Below are 14,967 nucleotides of genomic sequence, written 5' to 3' on the forward strand. Positions count from 1 at the left end.
GTAGAATCTTTATGTTTCTGTCTCTAACTTTGATTTATACTCCTCAAATTTTTCCTAATTAGTGTTTTAGAAAATAAAAATTGAATTTATTAACTCGAGTGATAAACAATTTCGTTGTTTTTGAATATAAAATTAATCTCCAAAGGGACATACTGGTTCTATTGAATAATAGAAATTTTAATGATAACAGGCTATAAAATGGTAGTAAATAGAAACGAAAATAACCATTCTGAAGAAGAAAAACAAAGAGTTTATATTAAAATGTTCTTATTTAAGAACAGAAAAGCACCTGAGGCATTCCAAGTATCTTAACGACTCGTTTATGCCAAGTCCAAGCAAAAGCTCAGAGATTGCCACCTTATCGCATCCTGGCAAGTGGTTAGTCTATCTGGGCTTAATTCCCCGCACAAAGTGGGGGGCCTCTGTGCCCCGTCATCAGATACCCTAGACGAGTAAACACAGGATAATGTGTATTCTGCTCAGAAAGTCTCGCAACTTTAGCCAACATCGTTAGGCCGATCGCATCAACAAATATGTTTCTGATGGTGATGTTTTTATCGACTGAATTGAAGGCGGAGAGAGGGAAAAGGGGACTATTGATCGTCTCCTTTCTTTCTTAAAGGGTTGAAAACGGACAAGATATTATTTAATGGTGGCCATTCACAAAAATTGAAAAAGATTTTAATGTAAAATATATATATATTTTTTTTATTTTTCGCCGACGTTAAACAAACGAATTTGTTATGAAATGGTTTTTGTTTTCACGAAATTTTTTTTTCTAATCTAAAAGCATTATCAAAATCGCGTAAGTAATGCTTAATCTGGGGTTAACATGAATATGGTGTCGGACCAAGAACAATTCACACGGAAGTGCTATTGATCTCTTGTCAAGCAAGTCTGAAGATGCATTCAAGCGAACTCCACTCTTTTGTGTCAATCAAATTACCTAGTCTGAAAATTCGGCAGGACACGCTAGAGATGACCGCGAAAACACGTGCAACGGGCTAGTGCCCCTTGTTATTATCCGAGGCCATGCCATTGGTCAGCAACGTATCTTTCTCCCCCTCTTCCAATCCGGCCGACCGCCATCTTAAAACTTTAACCGGATCTTTGTTACTTTTTTTTTATTTAATTGGGTAATTAATACCGACTGTTAGATTTAACACGGTGTAACTTTAACACGATAGAAGACTACCTTTTCTTCGATTCAAATTTTTTCTGAAGTTCGTAAAAATGAAGGCAGGCGTTATTTTCGGAGTCTTACAAATAATAAGTGGAATAACTAGCTTCAGTACAATAATTGATACGGTTGAGGAGTAGATTATGCTGTCTGCTTTCCAAGTTGGCTTGAATTATCTGCAGATTTGCTAATGGGCCATTTTGGGCGCTACCAGCGACAACAGGATCATTGACTGAGCATGACTCCGTCCTCAAACCATAAGTTGTCCATGAGTGGTGACGCGTGACTGTTTGGCGTCATCTCAGGCCTTTTTACAGACATTTTTACTCGGAGGCCAGTTTTGTTGGCTATAAGCACAAAATATCTTGACATATTCTTTTTATGTAATATTATTCTTTGTATATATCGAACATTTATCATAGTTCCCGACTTCCGAAACCGTGAAATTACATATCTAGAATAATTTAAATTTCTAAAAACTTTCGATAAGAAAAATATTAAGAAAATTTTTAAATAGTATAAAAAGAAACGATAAAAATGTATAAAAAAAGAGTTAATGTTTATAAAATGAACTGGATTCTCAAATCGGTTTTTCTTCAGTCTATCTCACTCTGGTCATTGTTCCTACGGCCATTATCCTTCTAGAGTGACAAAGACGATAGTAGGAGCCCGGATGTGCTTTTCTTACACAAGCAACGATGAGATTTCGTTCTAATGACTTTTACTTACTTTATTTAACACTTTTATTATGTCTGACTTATAGTCTTTAAACATACATTTAATCCAATCTTTCTAATCCCTTCATCCTGCACGTAAGTGGTTTCCCCAAAGAGTCCTTATCATATCGATACTTCTATTATACAATTCAACTTTAACTGATAAACTTACACCAATGCCGAACGTACACGCGAACACACGACTATTATTCCGATTCAATTATTTTCTCAGTTAGTCAGTTAATCTGTGTGTATTGTAGAAAATAGTAGAAAGCATTTCTAAACTGACTCATTCATCTAAATTTTTTAAAGTTTATTTATTAAAAACATGTTTCATAATTTGAGATTTAAATTGCTTTTATTCGTTACTACATAAATTTTGATTTTATATTCTTAATTGTTAATAATTGAAGTCATAAAAATTACATGTTAATTTTAATAAAAATGAAGATCGGGAATCGGATTTTAAGTTTCTCTTCTTTTTAATACTGCGAAATATATAAGGAACAGCAAATTTTATTTTCAGTATGATGAGATTAACCATTTACTAAGCTACATCTGTTTGAATCATGTAATACGGGTTGTTGTAAAAATGATTTTTTTTGGGGATAGATCGACATACCCCCCGACTTCAGATTAATCTCGGAAACGACTATTACTCATCCCGTCTCCCAAATGCAGGGCAGGGGGCCAATAACGGGACAGATGGGGTCGCGTACCGTTGACAGCTTAAAATCTCCAACACAGATTGACTTCATAAGCAATCACCTTAACAGTACAAAACAGAGACCCGTTCTTTACATATTAATATCTAATATGGAGTCCAATTAAGTAAATACGATGACCTCGATTAATTGATTTAGGCCCAGACTCGGATACGAAATAGGAATATTACAGAACAGATTACTCATTGCATGTGTAACTGTTGTGTGCGGAGTAATCACGTGTGTTGCAGGGAGCTCGGTCGATTGATCGTGACGGGTGTGAGGGTCACGACCCTTCGACCCCGACTAGCAGACTCTCGCTTCCGACATTGGATAAATGAACCCTTTCTGGCCTGGCTTATTCAATCCGAGTTACAATTTAACCAAAGAGCAAAATTTGGATTTTTCATGAATAAAAGATGAAACTTTCAAACTGCTTTAATTTTAACAGTAACAGGAAAGTGTCTCAAGCTATCGAAAAACTAATTTATAGATTAAAGAGGATTACTTTAAGTTTTTTTTTAATATTCTTAAACTATTTAAAGTGGTGTTTAAATATTTAAAGTTCAAATTTAGGAAATAAAAATTTTTAATAAATAATTTCACTTCAATTATAGAAAAAAAAAGAAATTAAGCTTATTTAACTTTTTACATTTGCTTGTTTTTTTTTCTATAATTCCAGCGTGATTAAAACTGATATAATTGCCCATGTCTAAACCAGGCAATAAGCCTATTTATAAATACATTTATCGGATTTTCGAACTTTTTGCAAGTTAAATTATGTCGAGGGAAGAAAAAAATTCTAATAATACATAGAAAGCGAGTGGGAGGAAAAAACTCTACTTGGATTAGCGAATGCTAACGTCATCAAGAAGTCTTGCTGCTCCGCCGGCAGAGTGTCAGGTAGACCAACTAACTCACTTAAAATGGCTAATTGGAAGGATGTGAAGTAATCAAATTACCGATTTTTCCGATACCCTAATGAACAAGGACAGGAATGGCTGTCAGACAACAACGGGTGCAGCACACTGCTCTGCAGATAAGCGACAGGTTAGCAGACGTTACTCAAAAAAACTGCTTGGCCTTATAAATTAAATATGTGCAGTTTCAGTCACAATTGGCGCTTAAGATTGGTCTCCGTGTAGTAGGGTCGAATCCCTCGAGAATTGCACATCAATCCCACTAATTTGAAAAATGATTATAATTAATACTGCTCATTATTAACTGAAAATTAACCGCAAATATCTAAAGTTTTTGTTCCCAAATTATTCTCTTATTATGGATTTTTTGAACTTGTTTAAATCAAGTAAATCATACTTTCGATTTTTAATATTATTTTACGTATTTGATAAGAATTATAACCTTTTAAATTAATTGTATAACTAATATTTCTAATAGAAAATAAATTATTTTGAGTAAAAACAATTGAAAATCTTGGGGCAAGAACGTGTTAGCTCAGTTAAACATTGTCGAATTTCTACGTATAACAGAAATAATTTCCAGATTCATGACCCATAACTTCTCATAGACTGCTCTATCGACCTCTAATATCATTAATCACGCGTGGTCTATCATGAAATACACAGGAAATTCGGAACTTTGGGGTGATTTTCACAGAAACTTAGAAAAAATGAGTTAATATATTCTTATCCCAAGGCCTTCAATTACCATAAATACGAAAGTTTCCACCAACTTTTAAATGTTCCATTGAAAAGTTATTCATAGTAAATTGCTCACTAGAATTGTGTCTATGGAATTTTTTATATTAATAAACACTGATATATTTAGTCATTTCAATTATACCTAACAAAAATTTATCAGTTTTTTTTTTCTTTATAAATATTTTAAAATTCTTAACACGNAAAAAAAATTCAAAGCAAATTTCCAAGAATTTAATAGTTTTCTACTCTGCAATGTCAGTGTACACTAATTTATTTGAAAACAATTGTAAAAAAAAACTTTTTACAAATTCAAGTATTTACAAATAAATTACAAAACAATGTCTTGATTGTCTTTTTTAAATAAGTTTGTGTTTGTCTGATAACTTGATTTAATGTAAAAGAATATAAATGAAAGTTTATTATTTTATGATCATTTTGTCCTGTTTCAAATCATTGAATTTATAATATACGGACAATTTTTAGAAATTATTTTTTTTCTTTATAAATATTTTAAAATTCTTAACACGGAGCCCATTGCATCACTAATTTTTCCATTGAATGGAGTATAGGGAGTAGAAAAACGTGTTAAAAGAAGAGGTTGAGAAGAGAGGTGGGCAATCCTGTTGCTGAGTCAGTGGAGATATGAATAACGCGATTGCATTTTATTGAAGGGTCGTGGCCCCACTATAATTGTCCAATTACCCGTGTCAACACGGCGGGATAGATCGATCCGACTGCCTCACTGCTGCTCTTGATGACTTTATAAATATGCTACGGGACCGCTTATGATGCACTCCAATTTAATATACTTAATAGGCCTACATCAAGCAGGTGCATTTCAACCTGCCCCCTTTTTTTTATTTCTTGTTACGTTTTTAGATGAAAGGGATGGAAATTTAATTAGTTTCGAGCATGCTTACCAATCTCGGGTATAAAATGAATTCGTTATAATTTTATTTGATTTGTTTGTTTTAATTATAATTTCCAATTTTACAAATGGAATAAATGTTTAACCGAAAAACACGTTATTGTTTTATTTTGACAGAGAAATTCTGCACATTTCAGACTTCTCTCACGTGTCAATATTTAGTAGGTGAGCCATCTGTCTATTGGCAAATTAAAGCTTACATAGTAAAACGACAAGAAGTGATGGATCATGTGATCGGACGTAATATCCGTGTCATCAATTAACTGCCCCCTGTCGGAAAAAAGAGGAACTATGCAATAAACGCCGAAATCCCTCACTTTTTGACATCGACGAGCGTAAAAAGTGTCAACCGGAACAGATCTGGCTGGCAAATTGTTTCTGTTGGCCTCTTAGCAAACTCAATTTTGTCATTAACCAATGCTAATTACAGATTGTAAATGAGCAACTTCGTCTACGGCCATGTTTGTCCTTTTTTAATTTTCTGTTTTAATTGATGTTGGATTAACAAGCGTTTTAAATTACTATTTCTTTCCAAGTTACTTCTTTCTACTACTAGCTACCTATCTGCTAATGTCTTTAAGAAATTACAGAGGAATTAGGGTTGATACGAAGTATCCAAATTTCAGTTGTCTCGGTTACGTTGTCCATTGATAATAAATCCTTTTAACGTAGTTTATCACATTCTTTCCTCCGTCGACTTTCGACAATAGAAAGATAAAGATTCAATTAAAATATTTAAATTTTAATAAATAATCTTTTTAATAATCGAACGAGTTCTTTAGATAAATTATCTTTGGCTTGTTTTTTTTTCAAACAAATTAAAGTTTCCAATGTGTAATGCTGTTTAAAAACTTAAGATATGTTATTAATAGAATTTAAATTTTAAAAGAAGGTCATTGTCTAATTATTATCATAACAGATAAATTTAAAAATAAAGAAATTTTCAGTTATAGAAGCTTAAAAGTTGAAAATGTTAAGTTAAACATTAACTTGAAAACGAATTAATAATATGCAGAACAGGTATAAACGATCGATTAAATTTTCGCAGGTATCGAGTAGAAGTTTGGCTGGTTTCAAACAGAAAACAGCCGTCACTTAGTACGGGATATGCAAATCTAAACGGCGAGAATTGTCCCAAAAGAAGTTTTATATGGCAAGGAGAGCTTAGCGAATGGAATCCCCAAACAGTTTGATAACAAACAAGATTCGGTGTCAAACAATAAATTATTGATCCCCAATCAATCCGAATGTTGCCATTATGCACACGGCCTCAAATCAACTGATCTGTAAAATAGCATCCTCCGCATCTCCGCAATCAATCAGAATGTGCTTTCTCTTTCCTACTCGGAAAAAAGTATAGAGGAGCCTTTCGAGCAATTCCCAGTCCGCAACCGGTATGGAAATCTAGCCATTTGTCAGGAGCTCCCAGTTCACGTGATCAATCATTTCTCACGCCGCCTTTATCAATATTGCAAGCGACGAAGAGGCCGGATTTTAATGACTTAATGGTAGAGGCGAGTAACGAGCTATGATCGATGTCAGGTGTAGAGTCCCACGATAGAAAAATATCACCATTACCGTTCGACCTGTCGCACGTTTAGTTTTAGCTAAAAGTGCTGCTATAATAATCCACTTTGCAACATTCGCTTGGGAGCAGTACAGCTCCCGTCTGCACTTCTAAGTTAGTTTTTGTGTTATCCACCGAGCTTACTCCCTTCGACCTGTTGGCTTTTTTTTTCTAATTTTGATTTTCTTAGTGGTGCTCGCCTCTGCATTTTTTGACCCAAATACAATTTTTTTTTTAAACGAATGTATCGTTACTACTAGATAAAAATTCGCGGAATATTGTACTTTTAAATCGATATTTAATCCATATTTGTTACGGATAAACGGGATGATGAGAAGAAGATGCGTTTAATTTTTATATTTATGTCTCCGTTCTGAAAGAAAAATCTACAATTTTTCCTAGAAATAATAGCAAATTCTAAATAGTCATATTGATTATGTCCAATATTTCGATTTAAATTGATATGATTGCTACGTATAAACCAGCAGATGTTCGGAAATTGATCGTCGATACATATTTTATGATATTTATACCGTACTTTATGTAGAAGATTCGATGGAAGATCATTAAGCACTTTTACTCGTGTCCAATCAACTAATGAAATTGGAATTAATGAAACAATCTCTTTGTTGGAGGAAATTGGGATTCTGTGTTTAGTCAGCACATCGCAAACACTTCATGCTATTTGTAGGTCTAAATGCCCCAAATGAACTCTGATTCCCGAAATGCTTGGGTATACACAATACAGAGATTGCGTTCTCGACACATTTGTTTGCTTTGTTAAAGATCTTTCCCGAAAAATACAATAATTTCTAAGAAATACACACACTAAAATTTCAAATCACAATGGAGTATCGGCTCCATTTCTAGTAGTACTCGAACCTCGTAACTTAATCGATTTTTTGCGACTTAAAAATTCAGCAAGTGTGGATCTTCTTAATCGATATAATATCATAAATGAATCTATATAATATCGGATATAAAGCTTTCAAAACTTGAATTATTAGACACTATCTGCGCATTCTTTTAAAAAGTTAATTAAATGTATATTTTATATAAGAAAATTAGTAGGGATTAAAACCTTCCGGGCCTCTACGCGTAGAAGATTTGGAGCTTCTCTATATAATTTTATATAAAATAATAACGTCTAGACTATAGACCTATTTATAAATTATGGTATACAATTGCAAACGATAAAATTGCTTTTGTTTTTTTGCATCGAATTTCAAGATATTTGGAAAAATCAATACAAAAGTTCAGTTATAAATAAAGTGATTAATATTTAGATGTTTATTATTTTATCTTATTAATAATCATTCATGGTCGGTCGTCTTTCGGACGATCTTGATTAGTAGAAGTAGAATATATTTTAGATTAAAATTATTTTATATTCCTTACAGATTTAAGTGTTTTTAATAAAACTTTTTTTGAAAGTTAAAGGGAAGACACTAGTTAAATTATTATATTTTTAATAGAAAATTTAATTACAATCCGCCTTTTAAAAAAAAGAGCAAAATTTAATAATGTTTAAAATACAAGCTATTAAACTTACTGAAAAACTAAAGAAAATTGTAGTTTTTGTGTGTTTTTAACCGTTTACCTTCTCCAAGTTCACAATTTGATGATAAAATATCATTTGTTCGGCATTAAAAGTATTGATTTTCTTTAAGCCAGACGTATATGGGTCCTACCTTAATTAGATAGTGAAGAAGGTCGAGAAAGAAAGAAAGAAAAGTTAGAAAAATTCCTAAATCTATCGAAGTATCTACAGTTGTGACAAATTACAGTCCGATGGATATGGGGTCACGCTTGGACCGTTGGCATAAATTGAAAGTCCGGGGTAAATAGGGGCTAAATTACAACACAGCTTCTCCACTAATGAAGTAGATCTCTAATTGCTTCATCCAGATACGTGCCCTACTCCTTAACATCCTGGCAAAAACACAGCACCCCAGATTAGTAGAGTGCATACCGCGGTCAGTCGGGGGAAGAAGGGGTGAGGAAGAGGTAACCATGACAACGGTAGTGGATGCGGTGAGGAAATTGCTGCACGGTCGTGGCTGAAAGAGAAAGGAAGAAATAACACAAAACTGGTGGTGCGCTTACTAGGATAACAACGCTATTTTAAACAAAACCGTTTAATAATAAGTAAAACAATTTGCAGTTAAATGTTCACTTATTCCGGATTTAGTTTATCCAAGAGGAGAAGAGAAAGCTTTATTGATTCTTCTCTTCTTCGTCTCACCTAAAAGAACCCATTGTTTAACTGTAGACGTGATTGAAACAACTCCTGTTCCGTTCCCATTCTGTAAACACGCTTAATCTATTTTGTATTCGAAGCCACGGTCTGACGGCGTGACTCGATTTTACAAAATTCCATTCGACCGAAAATATTTATCGTGGCAAATTTCTCCATCTCTAACGTTCACTTTAATAAAAGACGACCAATAACATCTTTCTAGGTGCCGGCGTGAAAATATGAACCTCCTCTCTATCACATTAGCGCATGCCCGGTTCCAGCGACATATGCGATAGGCTCTCACACATCGAGTTATGAGAGACATATCGTGTAGATCATCCCACTCGGACACGCCTCCCGCGCGATGACAGCTCCACCTTTACTTCTTTACTATTATTAACGGCGATGTCGATGATGTATGGATGCTTCGCACGCAACCACTTCTTTCTATTTCATTTTATCTAAATTACTCTAGACCAATTAGACGCATTTTAGCATATTTAGAACCTGTTACAGCCTTTCAAACCAAATTGGCAAATTGCAATTCAACGTCTATCGTCGTTTAGCACGAAAAATAAGCTTTTAAAAAAATCTAAGTTAGGTCTACTTACTTGTTAGCTTAATAAATATCTACTTTATGATGAAGAATTATAATAAAATGAGAAATATTTTAAATTATTCATTTTGTAGCCGCTCGATGGGAGATGATTTTTTTTTTTTCTTTATAGTAAACGATAGCACAGAAGTAAAATTAGTCAGGGTGCAGCTAATACCTTTAATAGAGAGTTGTGAGAGTGAGGGAGGCCTCATTTGGTTCGTTTGTAACCAGTTTATTCGTTGACGGACTATCAAGTAGGAGGCATAGAGGCAGAGGCCAAGGTGGCGAAGAAGCAGCTAAACCTATTTCCCAGTTTCTGCCATTAGGGAATAGAAGGGAAGATTGACGGGAAACGCTCAGAGCATGTTAACGAGATGAATTGCCTTGTGTCGCTTGCCTGTCAGTCACTTCCATTTCCTGAAGTCGTGCTGTTGGCTGACGTCACGACCTTTGACATGGAAGAGTACAAAAAAAAAATGCAAAATTGGTTGGACGAAACACGAGAATTTATTCTAAAAGAATCGCCCCCACTTCCTGCGGTGGATCTATAAATTTGTAAGAGTCAGCTCCCCCCGTCTAAAGGGTGATGCTTATTTCCCATATTGCTACGACAACAGATTGTAAATGGAGTCTATTTAAGTCTTTCGGAGCGAATATTCCCTGTTTAAAGTTTCGGAAATCACCTTGTGGGGATAGTGCCACTGCTATTGAAACTCTACTTCCTCTCTTCAATCTGTGTCGGCTTCAAAGCTCTGCTCGCTCTTGTTTTCGCTATCTCATTAATATTTCATGTCTGCAACCGTCGAGGTCACGCGGGTCAAGTTGTTCAGTCGACCAATTCAATCAAGAAATCCGCTCGTTCACTCACTTTCACCACCTGATCCAGCAGATGTTTCTCGCCTCTGTTACTTCCCGAATAATCGGGTTCGAATCTGATTATTTTCTCAATTAAAATCTTGAACTTGGTATGTAAAACGCATTTCTTAATTGGCCGTTTAATCGATATCGTTAGCAATAAATCGATCTCGAAAATAGATTTTTTTTCCCTCCATTCTTTCTTCGTAATTAATGTGACTGACGTGAATCGAAGATTTAAATAGCAAGCGAGGAGGAGTGACTGGAAGCGAGAAAATCATTTATCGCTGGCTAAATGTGCATCTGTTTTAGAAATCGACTTTTAAAAGTCACAAATAAACTAGGACGGTGTGCCAACAAAGAAATTCCTGTTTGTATGTTTACAGCCTATCTTAACGCTCGAGTCGTCTACGTCCCGTATTTTGACAATCTAATTATAGCTTTCACAACGCGTTGCGCGAGAAAGTGCTAATGTGTCAGGATAGAGTTGTCAGCCAACTAAATCCCCCGATGTCGGATGTCTCCTTAGCGGAAAATGGGCTGACTGTTGTGGACAAGTTAGCGAGTGGTTGACGAGTTCGGTGACAAAAGGTAATGTTTCCAATTGATTTTTTCCCCTGCTTTCGAATTCAGTTCCCCCCCCGAAAAAATTTCGTAACAGAGTCTAGCTTACCACGTGCGAAGGTTCTTTGTGATACTGATCGAACCTACCAACTTGGGACAAATTCTTTAATTTACCATTAGAGAACTAATTTGGGGAATTAGTACAAAGTGGTCGAATGGTTTATAAATTACTAAAAATATAGGAGGAAGTGGGCGAAACCGCCATCAAAATAGCAAATCGTCGGTTGTTTTAAACGAATTAATACAAAAATTAAGGCTATTGGCCCATCCCGTTGTCAGAACCGAACTTCGTCAACCAATGGAACCGGGAGAAAAGTTCGTCAAAGAGAACCGTCACGCGGCATTACAATTGCATATGGAGCATGAGAAAAGAAAAAGTAGTTTCCTTTCTGATAGTCTTAAAGCCATTTAGTTACAAATGAGAGTGCTCCGTTGGAGGCACAAGGGATATTCAAAAGAGTCCTCCCTCCGACTACACTGTATTCAAATGAGTGAGTATCATAAAGAAATGAGTTGGGTCGGAAAATAACTGGTTTCTCATTAGCATCAAAATTACCTACGTTATTTAGTCGAACTAAGCCTTGTTGTCGGCACCGCTGTCGCCTTCATTAACACCATGCCACACCGTGTACACTGCATCTACCATCGCCAGTAATGAAATTCCCAAACCCTGTTCGTCACAACCGGTAGAATTAGAGCTTACCTACTTTTCTTTCCACTCGCGGAGCATCAAAATTTTAAAAACACGAATTAATGCTCGATAACATTCCGGAGTTATCGCCGAGCCGTTATCTGCAACGCCGCTTGGGTAACGGCGGCCCTCACGCGTGGAATCCCGGCAACACCTCGTGAAGCGGTAATCTGTCACGTACAGTAAAGTCACGTTGTAAATCACGAAAGACTCTCGTCTCAAAAGAGCGCTTATCTCCCCAAACAGATTAAGGTTTAGCCAGGGAGAAGAAAAACCCCCAGACAGGGGTGTTATCTGTCGTCACCTTATCTGTAGCTCGGACTAGAACAAAAACAGCTCTTATCTCAGTTTGTAAATCACGGAAGGGAATTTCCATGTCTTTTCTGAGGTGTTCATTACGTCCACGTGTTGGTTGGCATCACACGTTCTTCCTTTGTCGAGCGGTTGTAAATGGAAATGAAGGATTTGCCCGTCTCCGGCCACAAAAGAGAGAGATCAAGGGATTACCTGCCCAGTTATTATTTGTTAGGGGATTTTGCAAATAATACGGCATTCATTAACGTCATACTTCTGCACGTCTATAAACCATCTCCTCTCGATACTTTCCGCCATTAAATACATCTTTTGGAATTATGCGGAATAAAGGAAATTATGAAATTAAAAAATATATATATACAGTATATAAAATCTCGTCGTCGATCAAATAGGGATTTATTAATCAATCTTTAAATTAAAGTGACCAAAATCTATTCGGAAGTAGCGCAGAGGAATCCCTACCAGATCGATCCGCTCGGTCGACCAATTGATAAGAGCAGCCAAAATTGAATGGCAGCCGAAGAAATCGTTGTTTACTTCTCAGTTGGTCGGAGATGTCGGGTTAAAAATTTCGGCAGTGACTTTATAATTAGGTAAGATCGGTACTCGGCTAAACTTTATGTTGTTTACGATCGAAGAGGATATTATTTTATAGAGGAGAGGCCGAAACAAGATGGAAGCGCTAATGCGGTTCGGATCGGTAGGCAGCGCACGTCCGAACATCTCCCTGGTGTACCATACATCAATCGCCGGTGACGGACAAGGGTTAGAAATGGCGCTGGACGTGATAAGAGCCCAGACTGGCCCTTGTAACCGCCGTGTTGCCTCACCTCGGTCACGTGGCCCTCCGACATCATCCTCGGCTTCACCCCGAATCTAATTGAATGCTTCCCCCGTTTAACCTTGACGAATGAAATATATTTTACTTATTTAAATAGAGATCGATTCCAATAGATGGCACCACTTTTCGAATGGGCAGAATGTTTTTGCTTTAAAAGCCCATTTGTTTGAAGTCTTCTACACGCGAAGAATCTAATTTTTATATGGAATTGTGAAACGATAAACAATGCAATTTTTTTACTATTTTAAATGGATTAGTATTTGCATAATTAGAAACGCGCAGTTGTAAAAAATAAATGAAGTTTTGTAAGAAATAATTCAATTTACACAAAAGATGAGATGAAAATTTAAGTCAAGACTAAATTTAAATTTAGATAAATTTATTTAATAAATGGAAAAAAGATATTTAAGTAGTAGACAGATTGACATTTTTTTTTATTATTTAAATACTTGCGAAATAAAAAATAAGAAAGCTATTCATAATCATTTCTGATACAATTTCACGAATTTCAAATTACAATAAATGCTTGTGGTCAATTAAAAATAAAGGTCCGATAGGAATGCACTTGCAATTTACTTCTAGACATGGAGAGAAGAGCAGCATATATGGTAATGTCCGAACGAGAGTAGTTGCATCTCCTGAGACGAAAGTAATGGAAGAACAAGCAAAGGGCCACAACTTAGTCCAGTCAACAATCCCGCAGAGATATCTAATAGCTTGGACCAACAATCAATTCGCTAAGACGAGTTGGGCCTGCGAATTACTCTTCCTATTAGATAGTCGGCGATGCTATCTTCTGACCTCTAAAAATCCTTTGGGGCTCTTCCTATTACAGCCACCTCTCCGGGTGAACATTAAATCTCTCCTTCGGAATCGAATTGGAATTGTTCACTCATAACACGGCCTCTCCAAATTTGATCTGATTATAAATAAAGTCACCCCCGATAAGGCTGAAGAGCCGCATTTCATTCTTGTTTTGTGGGAAGCATCTCGAAAGTCTGTACTCTTTTCTCTATATACACTTGATCTATTTTTAATTCACTTCACGTTTTCTGCACCTAAAATCTATTTAATGCCTTTACGGATCGCATAAATAATATTTTAGGGATATATCTGACCATTTAAAATGTATCTGAATCGTTTAACCTTACATCGATTAGATGATTTATGCTTGTAGTCGTATAAAAGATTTCGAGTAGAAAGAAAAGTCTTTATAGAATATTCAAGCCACGAGGAATCGAGTCCTATAAGATGTGTGAAGGCGACACGTGACGCCTCTCTTCCGAGTGGAAGATTAGAGGAAAGTTTCTAACGAAATCCAACTGCTGTTAAGTAAACAGAGCTTTGGCCCGGGGCTTGTGTACCTTAGCTCGTTTCTACAGACTGCGGTAATTACCGGTTAAGGAAACACTTTACTTGATAATAGGATGTATGGGATACAGTGCACACTTCTTCCACCAGACACCTTGTTGATCACGTGATCGTTTCTGCTCCTAATGCTGAATTTGTCTTATTAGTTCTTTAATTAAATAAGAAGATTCATGTAGGGAGTGGAAATTACACAATCGATAAACAACATATCGAAAATTAGAAGTTATATCTTATTTTAAAAAAAGGACTTTCGTCTCAAATAATTAAACGAAATCCAGAAAAAGTTTTATTAATTTTATTTTTATAAAATGATTTTTAAACTAGAAAATCTACTCGAATGCTTAAACAATAATCAAACCAGTGGACTTATTGAATGAACTTTTCATTTCGCTTATTTATTATTGGGAACGTCTGTGCAATGAAAGTCTGTTTAAATAACAAGTTTTTGACAGAAAGCAGGCTTTCTTGTCAGAAAATTGGGAGATACCTATTAGGCGGTTGCCGTAGCAACAAGATATCGGATGACCAGCACTTTTGATTGGACAAAAGATATGCCCCTCCCCGGTACAGGAAGGTCCGGACAATGGACAGTCCACTTGTGATGGAATGTCCACTAGCAAACTACCACCATTGGCCGGAGTAGATGACCTTTTGCCTTTTATTGCCAATTACTGCCG

The sequence above is a fragment of the Centruroides sculpturatus genome, unplaced genomic scaffold, assembly GCF_000671375.1.
Source record: "Centruroides sculpturatus isolate CEXI.00-Female unplaced genomic scaffold, Cexi_2.0 scaffold16, whole genome shotgun sequence".
In the NCBI taxonomy this organism is placed as follows: domain Eukaryota; kingdom Metazoa; phylum Arthropoda; class Arachnida; order Scorpiones; family Buthidae; genus Centruroides; species Centruroides sculpturatus.